Here is an 11169-nt window from a genome sequence, read left to right on the forward strand (position 1 = left end):
TGCGGGTGGCAGGGGGGCAGGGGGAGGAGGCTGGGGGGTAGGGAGGGGGTGGGGATGGTTGGCCGCGCGTGCCTGCACGCGCAGCGGTGTGGTAGCCTGCAGGGGTGGCCGTAGCCTAACGGGGGTGGCCTTGGGGTGAGAGTGTGTGGAGTGGGGGGTGGTGGGGGTGGGTGTGTGTCACTGTTTCTGTCTCTGTGCGGACGAGGGCCGGTGGCTTCGTGCTGGGCCCCGGCGCCTCGGCATCGAGCCCTCATGGCCCCCTAGAGTCACGTCGAGGGCCGAAGACCTCTGCAGACCGTGAAACAACCCGCCCGACAGCCACACACAGCCATGACTGGCTGCAGCCTGTGTGCTGGCAGCAGTGCCAGCGGCGGCTGCAGCCTCTACCGGCGGGGCGGGGCGGGCCAGGGAGGGGCGGGGCGGGGCGAGCCACATCGGGGCCAGGGGTGCTGGCCTGGGTAGGGTCCCAGGAGGGTGTGGCGGGGAAGGCGGGGGGGTGGGTGGTGGTGGGGGCGCTGTTTCGCCAGTTCAGCGTGTCAGCAGGCAGAGCACAGGGCTCGGCTTGCCTGTCAGCTCGGCTGGGAACGCTTCTGATACAAAAGGAAACGAAATAAAATGGGCCAATTTTTTTGTTGGTCTATTTTTTCGGATAAGTTTCTCATTCCAAGCAAAGAGAAGAGCCATTCTTTCACGAAAGGAGAAAAGAAAAAGGGGCAGGGGGGGGGTCTGGGGGATGGGGGGCAACCCAAGAAAACCCAAATCCAAACCACAAGCTCCCGGACCCCCCCAAAAAAACCAACCTCAAAACTCAGCATCAGTATCAGACAAACCCAAAGAAACCGGAAAAAAAAAAAAAAAACAACCCAAAAAAACCAAAACAAACAAAAAAACCCCAAATCACCCCCAAGAACAACAAAAAAGGCACCACGGTGGTCTCTTGTCCTGCCCTCTTCCTGTCCCTGTGTAGGGATGGAGCATCACTGTGCTTTCAGCAAGCTCTTTGTAGAAACTTCCACCATTACAAGCTCCTTTGCCCTCGGCGGATGCCTGCACTGGAATCCCTCACGGCTGGGTTCGGAGCACACTCAAGCTGGCTCTTCTAAAACCCGGGCTCCTTTTCCCCTTCAGCGTGCTCAGCACACCCTTTACCTCCACGCCGCTGTGCAGCTGGAGCAGCGGGACAGGGACCTTTGCAGCCTGAGCTGCCCTTGTTCCTCTCTGTCCCTGCACGGAACACAGCGGGGAGGAGAACGGCAGCAGGGCCCTGCGTGTCCCTGGGCTCAGGTTTTGCGCCGCTTCAGCTCCACGGAGACGCGGGTAAAGTGAAAAACACAAACAGTTTATTAAGGGAAAGCAAAGCGAAGGGCTGAGCTGGGAGGTAAAAAAGGGCATGGGCAGGGCCTGAGGGCTGCAGGGAAGGAGCTGCCAACAGGGGGAGAGATGGCAGGAGCTGCTGCAGCTTGGCACAGGCTCAGCTGAGAGCAGCCAGAGCCGTGCCTGGAGCTGCAGGCGGTCCCAACTGGAAATCATCGAAGGAGGCCGGTACAGGTACATCTGGTCCAGGAGAGAAACGAAGTTCTGCAGATCTTCTTTGGAATTTCATCTGAATCCATGTGTTCATGCAGGATGGGCTCTCGTCTTTCCTGAGGGCTTGAAGAGCTGGAAGAGAGACGAACAGAGCCACGGTCAGAAGGCAAATGGAGGGAATCCAAGGAAAGCCTCCTGCCAGGGCCATCCCAGCTGGCTCTCGCCATGGCCAGGAGGGAGCGGGAGACAATGGCTTCGGGCGGAAGGTGCTGGCCACGGATCCGCCACGTGTCCCCAAAAGGTCTCCGGGCTGTGCCCCCGCTGCCCCTGGTGTGCACAGGGAGCAGAGCCCTGGGCAGCCCGGTGATGGATTGTAGCTGCGGGGCTGGGATTTGTAGCTGCTCCCCTGTAGTAAACCCCATAGATTTAGGAAAAGTACCATGGAGAATATGAACAATAGGAATGCTGAAACAGCAAAAGAAAATTCCTGTTTCCCTGTCCTCCGCCCCAAACCTATCTCTGTAACCCTATAAGGCAATGTCATGTTAACCCCTTACCCATTGGTCAAGCTTGGATCCTTTCCAACCCTATAAAAGAAGCATACTGTACCCCATTAGGGGAGAAAGAAGAAGAGCTGAGACCCCTCACGGACCTCCCCAAACAAAGCCATCTACATGGAACAGCCTGCGCCTTCTCCTTCTCCTCTCTCTCCGTCTGCTGCAGCCTCAAGCCCAGGGCACCACTACCAAGCAAGCAGACCTGAAATCCTGAGAGCTTGCAATCACTATAGAGCTGATAACCACCATGCTTGCTAGATGGCAGCCCCGCGGCGTTGGCATGAGCGAGCCAACTTCAGGCACCCGGTCCCTACCCAGGGACTGAGCTCCTGAGCCCTATTGCTCTGCTTTATGATAACGCCATTAAGAGGCTTTATTAAAGTGGCGGCCCAACTACTTCGGACCCCCCAGAGGCGATATCCGTTGGTTGAGCAACGAAACCCCCCCGGGGTTTTCTGTGATTGCCTGTTTGGGAAGCCACTCCTTCTGTGAAGGGACTTTTCGTTTTAGAAAATCCTTTCCCCAGGAGGGTCAGTTCGACTCTCAAAACTTACATCTGAACGACAGAAAGTTCTGAGAAGAACTGACGCAGCAGACCCCTTCCACAGATCTCGGACCCCAGGGACTGTACGTATTAGCTAATATTGAGTGCATAACTTCGGGGCTCCAAAACTTTTTTTTCTTTTTTTTTTCCTTTTTTTTTCATGTTTTTTCTGCTGGAAGGGCTAACCATTAACATGGGTACAATTTTTAGTGCATTAAAACTAAGTAAAACCGAGAGAGAGATATATTTAACTATTTTAGAAATCTTATCTGCTAACAACTTCTCCTTTTCTAAAGGCAAGCTCTCAAAAACTAACCTTAAAAAATTTGTAACTTGGATTATTTTGCAATACCCTGATACTGATAAGAAAGCAGTCATTGAAAATTCGTTTTGGGATATGATCAGGAACACAATATATATCTCCCAAACAAACCAGGATTTCTCTGTAACTAACTATTTGCCTTTATTCCATATAATAACTAAAACCGTTGAAAGATTTAACAGAGAAAAGATTTTGTAGTCGGTAACAGACACTTCCTCTTCAAATACTAACAAGATTGATAAGGACTCAGAGGAATGTCACTTGCATATCTCACACCACCCCTTCGTTCCTAAAGTCCCCCTCGCCTCCATTACTCCTAAAGCAGAGGTTACGCTGCCCACCACAGTTCCCCCTCCCACATTCTCCACGCCTGCGGGACCTGCGCTGCCCAACTCCACGGATCCTCTCTTATCTGTAATTCCACACATCCCCCTTACCCCCAGCTCGGCTTCCTCCTTGCCTCCGGTCCCGGGGGTCCCTTTTCCTGCCTCTGCCGCCCCCTGCACCCCTGTGTCGGCTCTGCCCCCCTCCGCTGCGGCCCCCCCACCCCCGTGCTGGTGTCCCCCACCATCCCTCCCGCCGCCGCACCCGCCACCCCCACTCCCCCCGCCCCGGCTCCGACCGCCCCGGCCCCTCCCGAGGGCTCCTCGAGCCTCACCCCCACCGCTCCTGAGCCCGGGTCCATCCCCGCCCCCTCCCCCTGCTCCCTCCCTGCCACAGCAGGGGGACCTCACACAAGCGCAGTGCCACCAACCCACCCCGTAACTGCGGCACCCCAGACTGGTACCACTGCCTACTCACCCCCACTCCCCCCATGCCCGCACCCCCACCCCGCCCAGCCCCCCTGCCCCCACCATGCATCCCCCCAACCCCCCACCCACCCTCAATGCCACCCCAATGGAATCCCAGACACCCCCCAAAGTGCTACCCCCCCCACCCTGTCCTGTGCATGCTGTGCTGCCATCCCAGCTCCATTGGCACCTCCCCCTACACAGGTCATGCCATGTCTCCCCCCCAGCCATTGAAACCTTTGAAAAACGCTTCTAAACGAAAAAAGCATAAGTCACAGATAGCAACCCCCCCTCAGTCCTCCTCAGAGGACCAGAGCTCTTGCAGTGAATCTGATTCTGATACGATCCACACGGATCCATGGGCTCTTATTAAAGTAGAAGCGACAAAGGCTGGAGACTGGGAGCTGGCACAGAAAATTAATGCTTTCCCAGTAGAATATAAGCAAGGATGGAATGGTGGCGAGTCCGCTATAAAGACGTGGAAAGCTAACTCGAACAAGGAACTAGTGCAATTAAGAAATATAGCCAAAGAACATGGGCGAAGCTCACATATTTTTAGAAATTTCTTAGGAGCCATGTTCTCAGCACATGTCTTACTTCCCCACAATGTAAAAAATATTTCACACTGCCTCCTGTCCCCAGCAAAATATTTGTTATGGGACAGGCATTGGAAAAGACATTTAAAAACATTATCAGATTCATATTCTGCGGATGCTAATAAGACGAATTTTACGGTAGCTCAACTAGCTGGTGAAAGTGACTTACAGAAACCAGCAGACCAATTGGAAACCTTGAATAAAGAGGCACTGCAGGACATCGCTCTCACAGCAAAAACCTCTTTACTTCTCGTGCATGATGAGTCAATGCCAACAATGCATTTTTCTACTATTAAACAAGGGACAGATGAAAGTTTTATCAAATTTGTGGACAGACTTAGAGATGCTCTGAAGAAACAGATAGAGAGCACAGAGGCAAAGAAGGAACTCTTATGTAAACTTGCCTTGTGTAACTCAAATGAAAAATGCAAAGCCATTTTGAGGTCTCTACCCATGGACACAGACCCCACCATAGAGCAAATGCTGGAATGCTGTACACGTCACATGTCCACTGAAAATACAGTGGCCCGAGCAGTTGCTAAGGGTATTGCTGAAGGAGTTTCTGGGGCATATGCAGTAATAGCTTCTAAAGACCAAGCTAAATGTTATCACTGTGGAGATCTTGGACATTATATAAAGGACTGCCCAGAGAGATCACACCCCCGATACCACCGTAACAATTACCAAAGACCCCAGAATCAGCAGCGCTACCAGCAGCATTCGGGAAACTTCTTGCGCAGCCCGGTCGAGCCCCGGGCGCTGACAACAAATCAAAGGCCACCCAGACCCAACCCCGCACCAACCCAGAACATTCCGGACCACAAGAAGAGGATTCAACCCACGGGGCAACCCAGATGGGAACCCGCCGTCAACTGGTAACTGCTTTGTCCATTGACTTTAATAATGAGAATGTTCACCGTGTTCCCACAGGCAAATATGGGCCAAAAGGTGGTCCTTCGCACATTTTAATTATAGGTGACTCTCTTAATAGCCCAAAGGAGATCTTCGTTGTTCCAGAAGTGCTGACAGTGCAGCCAGGACAAGAGATTCTCGTCCAGGTATACTGCATAGACTCACCATTTTTTCTTTCAAAGGGAACTCCAATAGCACAAGTCTTTTTACTCCCAAAGGATCACAGGGAACAGATTCCTCTCAACCCTACAGCTATGTGGGCACAAGTCATGGGACCATCCAAGCCTACCATCGAGTGCGGCCTCACCTGCAAAGGTGAGAAGACCCACCTGCCAGGGATGCTGGACACTGGTGCTGATGTGACCATCATCACCCGCTCAGAATGGCCAGCACACTGGGATCTACAACCTGTTGCAGGCATGGTTTCAGGGATTGGTGGAGCTACAGTGTCCATGAGAAGCAAGAACAACATCCTCATGGAAGGGCCTGAAGGCAAGCTGGCAACCATTCGTCCATTCGTGGTAAGGGCCCCCATCACCCTTTGGGGCAGAGACGTTCTATCCCAGTGGGGAGCTTCCCTACGTATTCCCACTCAGGATTTCTAATCGGGGCCACTGAGCTAAGCGCGCTGCCAGAAACCCCTCTTCTCACCTGGAAAAGTCACAAGCCACTCTGGATTGAACAGTGGCCCCTCAATAAAGCCAAACTGCGCGCCCTAAACACCCTCGTGGAAGAACAGCTCTCAAAAGGCCACATAGTGGAGTCCAACAGCCCTATGAACTCTCCAGTCTTTGTTCTACCAAAGCCTGGGACAAACAGGTGGAGGCTTCTCCACGACCTTCGCAGAATCAACGAGGTCATCAAGGACATGGGCCCCCTCCAGCCTGGCCTGCCCTCCCCATCGATGCTGCCTAGAGACTGGACACTTGCTATCATAGACATTAAGGACTGTTTCTTCAGCATTCCTCTGCACCCTGAGGATGCTCCACGGTTTGCCTTTTCCATTCCCTCTCTTAACAAGGAGGCCCCGCTCAAAAGATATCATTGGCGTTATCTTCCTCAAGGCCTGAAAATCTCACCCACTATTTGCCAGTGGTACGTGGCTCACATCCTGTCTCCCATTCGGAAATCATTCCCCGATGCCATCATCCATCACTATATGGATGACATCCTGGTGTGTGCTTCAGACAAAACTTACTTGGACAAAACAGTTAAAAAGACTATTGAAACCATAGAAAAGGCAGTAATGGAGATTCGTGAGGACAAAATCCAGTACACCAAGCCATGGACTTACCTTGGAGTCCAGATCCGGGAAAGAACCATCATAACTCAGCAGCTCACCATAAATGATGACCCAAAAACCCTCAGGGACTTACACAGCCTTTGCGGATCCATCAACTGGGTACGTCCACTGCTAGGAATTACAACAGAGGACCTTGCTCCCTTGTTCAACCTTCTTTGTGGACCTAAGGACCTGGACTCTCCCTGCACTCTCACAGAAGAAGCCAGAGGTGCCATCACCAAAGTCCAGGAAGCCCTGTCTTCACGCAAAGCCCATCGCTTCAAGCCCAGCCTGCCTTTCCAGTTCATCATCCTGGGAAAAGCACCTCGATTCCATGGACTGATTTTCCAATGGGAGTCCCAGCTTCGAGACCCTTTGTTGATACTGGAATGGGTCTTTACAAATAGCCAGCCCACAAAGACACTCACCACCTACCAGGAGGTCATAGCACATTTAATAAAAAAGGCAAGGACTCGCCTTCGCTCTCTTTCAGGTTGTGAGTTCGAATGCATATACTTACCAATAACTCTTACAGACTTTGAGGATTTGATCCAGACCAATGAAAGCCTCCAGTTTGCCCTGGATAGCTACACGGGCCAAATTTCAGTTAAGATCCCAAAACACAAACTTTTTAACCCTGATGTAACCTTCCATTTGATTCCAAAACAAATCCAAAGTAGAAAACCTCTCAAGGCTCTAACCCTCTTTACAGATGGCTCAGGGTCTTCCCACAAGTCGGTGGTTACATGGAGAGACCCCCAAACACAAGATTGGCACTCTGACATACAAATAGTGGAGGGATCTCCACAGATCGCAGAATTAGCAGCTGTTGTCAGAGCCTTTGAAAAGTTTAAAAACGAGCCTTTCAATCTGGTTACAGATTCAGCTTATGTTGCTGGGATAGCGATGAGAGCAGAACATGCTCTTCTCAAAGAGGTCTCTAATCCAAAGTTGTACCAATTGCTCTCTAAATTAATATACCTAATCTCCCACAGAAAGCAACCTTACAATATAATGCATGTGAGGTCACATACAGACCTCCCAGGTTTTGTTGCAGAAGGCAACAGAAAAGCAGATGCATTAGCAATGGCAGCAGAAACTGCTAATGTTCCCAACATCTTTGCCCAGGCAAAGTTGTCACACGCATTTTTTCATCAAAATATACCTGCCCTTATGAGAATGTTTAAGCTCTCAAAGGATCAGGCAAAGGCTATTGTTGCTACATGTCTGAACTGTCAGAACTATCAGATACCATCCATGGGGACGGGAGTCAATCCCCGAGGTCTGAATAGCTGCCAGCTGTGGCAGACAGATGTAACTCACTTTGCACCTTTTGGAAGATCAAAATACGTGCATTGGTCGATACATTTTCAGGAGCAGTATTTGCATCATCACATGCAGGAGAAAATACCATGCACACAATAAAACACTTTCTCCTCGTTTTTGCCACCCTGGGTGTACCAAAAGAGATTAAAACAGATAATGGACCAGCCTACACTTCCCGCAAGTTAAAGGAGTTTTTCAATGAATGGGGGATAGCACACAAGACCGGCATACCTGTAAACCCCACAGGACAATCCATCGTGGAAAGGACACATCAAACCCTCAAAAGAGTCCTCGATCAACAGAACAGAGACACGAGAATCACATCTCCAGTGGAAAGACTTTGCAAGGCTCTCTACGTCATCAACTTCCTGAACTGTACAGCATCAGAGCCTGACCCACCAATACTTCGCCACTTTGCAAATACCACCCAAGCAAAGCTCACTGAGAAACCACCTGTGCTCGTAAAGGACCCTGAAACACACCAAATTTCTGGGCCTCACCAGTTGGTTACCTGGGGTAGAGGATATGCGTGCGTGCTACTACCATCCGGTCCGAGGAGGTACCCAGGAAAAAACATAAAGCCATACTTAGGCACTGTGAACACTACTCCTGCAAACGGGGACAAGAACACTCCTGAGGCAAACACAAGACCACCTCAAAACCAAACCAGCTCTGCCTGGAGACGAAGACGTCGCCGAATACCCACAAACACAAGAACAGACCGCCCCATTACAAGACAGCAGACAAAACTGAAAAGCTAAACAACAGTCTGCTGCATCAGACCATAGATAGCCTTAACACAAAAGTGTTCTCTGAACTATATGTTGTTACACTGTTTGTTTTTTTTTGTATTTAAAGAAAGAAAAAAGAAAAAAAAACGCTGTTATTCCCTCTCCCTAACCTTTTAAAACCCCTTAACCCTCTACCCACTCCTCCTCCCATAGTGTAGCTTAGAAATTAAAAGAAAAAGGGGGGGAGGAGGGGAACAAGAAAAGAACAAGGCAGAAAACCCTCTCATCATAAAGATAACAAATTCTGCTTATATTCCCTATCAGAAGCCCTATTCCTGCCCAAAGATGAAAAATATCTCCGTTGCTGCTGTCCTCATTGCTGCCTGGATGTTCTTCACCATACCGCGTGCCTTCGGCTGGATTAGCCCACAGCCCAGCCATAATGTTTGGGTAACCTTAGCAAAAACATTAAAACAGGACAACATGTGCTTGTCCATGGGAAGCATTGATAATCCACTTTCCACATGTCTAGTAGGAATTCCCTTTGTAGCAGATGACTGGCCTGTCTATAACTCAGAGATCCTCCGCACCACAGGTAAGAGACCCAATGTGGTTGATACTTGGGATGAGTGGACAAAAATTCTGCCAGATGCTCGAGAGGAACCCCAAGAATTAGATCTGTTGGGGTCCTCCAAGGCCACATACTGCGTTGAAGTTTACTTTAGACGTCCAAAAAACAATTGGGCAGAAATTGACCAGAACAAAAACACATATCAAAAAGAGATATCACCAATTAACAAAGCCTATAATTCTCATGATTGGTGCAATTATACCGCTCGTGTGATTTCTGTGTCCTCTCTCCATCCCAAAGTATTACCCAAGGGAATGTTTCTCATCTGTGGTGACAGAGTATGGGCTGGGATCCCCTCCTGACTCCAGGGAGGTCCCTGTACCCTTGGAAAACTTTCTACCCTTACTCCAAACATCACTGTTACATAATTGGAAAAAAGAAAGCGAATCAAAATGACAAAAAAGGTCCTACACTGAATTTGATGAAAATTGCGATCCTAAATTATACGATTGGAACAAACCAAAAAAGATTGCTGTCTCCCTGTTTTTACCCTGGGTAGCTGCAGCTAAAGCCCTCGGTGAAATCAATCACCTTGGGTGCTGGCTCAGTAAACAAGCTAATGCTACATCTGCAGCCTTGAGTGATCTCTTAAAGGAAGAAGAAACCACAAGACAGGCTTCGCTCCAAAATCGAGCAGCAATCGACTTCCTGCTGCTTGCCCATGGACACGGCTGTGAAGACTTCGAAGGGATGTGCTGCTTCAACCTTTCTTCACGCTCGGAATCCATCCATGCGAACATCCAGAAACTGAAAGATTTCGTGAAGGACTTGAAAGTAGAAAGAATCCCAGATTGGGTCAAGGAACTTTTCGGGCAATGGGGATTAACAGGATGGGCTGCATCCTTGTTAAGGGAATGTTGTTGATTCTCCTTGTAGTTGTTATTGTGTTAGCTATGTTCTCGTGCCTTGTTCACTGTTTCAAAAGAACTATAACGAACGCCTTTTTTGTAAAAACAGAAAGTGGAGTTGTAGTAAACCCCATAGATTTAGGAAAAGTACCATGGAGGATATGAACAATAGGAATGCTGAAACAGCAAAAGAAAATTCCTGTTTTTCTGTCCTCCACCCCTTAACCTACCTCTGTAACCCTATAAGGCAATGTCATGTTAACCCCTTACCCATTGGTCAAGCTTGGATCCTTTCCAACCCTATAAAAGAAGCATACTGTACCCCATTAGGGGAGAAAGAAGAAGAGCAGAGACCCTTCACGGACCTTCCCAAACAAAGCCATCTCCGTGGAACAGCCTGCGCCTTCTCCTTCTCCTCTCTCTCCGTCTGCTGCAGCCTCCAGGCCAGGGCACCACTACCTAGCAAGCAGAGCTGAAATCCTGAGAGCTTGCAATCACTATAGAGCTGATAATCACCATGCTTGCTAGATGGCAGCCCCGCGGCGTTGGCATGAGCGAGCGAGCTTTGGGCACCCGGTCCCTACCCAGGGACTGAGCTCCTGAGCCCTATTGCTCTGCTTTATGATAAGGCCAAATAAGAGGCTTTATTATTTGGAGACCTCATCTATGGGTGGATGGACCACTAGGATTTCCCAGTTGCTGGGAATGGTTCTCCAGGTGCCTGGTGTAAAACAGGGCTCCCCAGCAAGTGCAGATCTGCAAGATGATAAACAATTGTCTTGCTTTGAAGAGAGAGGCGTCTGCTAATGAAGGCAGAAGGCTTCTCTGAAATGGAAAATGGAAATCCTCTCCCTTCAAATGATTCTAATTTAGAAATTCAAATGCTCTCAGTGAAAGATATGGGGATAGGAATGAGCCCGCCGAGCCGGGCAGTTTGCTGATGCTCTGAGCCCTTCCTAAAGATCCTGTGGGGTTGCCTTAGACACCTGCTGCCAGGGATTCCTTCCAGCCTGGGCCACTTGGGCTGGGCTGGGGGCAGCCCCAGGGCAGGCGGCAGTGTGTGCAAGGGCCCTGGCTGGCACGCTGCAGCACGGTCACCGTG

Source organism: Agelaius phoeniceus, chromosome 7, assembly GCF_051311805.1.
Source record: "Agelaius phoeniceus isolate bAgePho1 chromosome 7, bAgePho1.hap1, whole genome shotgun sequence".
Classification (NCBI taxonomy): Eukaryota; Metazoa; Chordata; class Aves; order Passeriformes; family Icteridae; genus Agelaius; species Agelaius phoeniceus.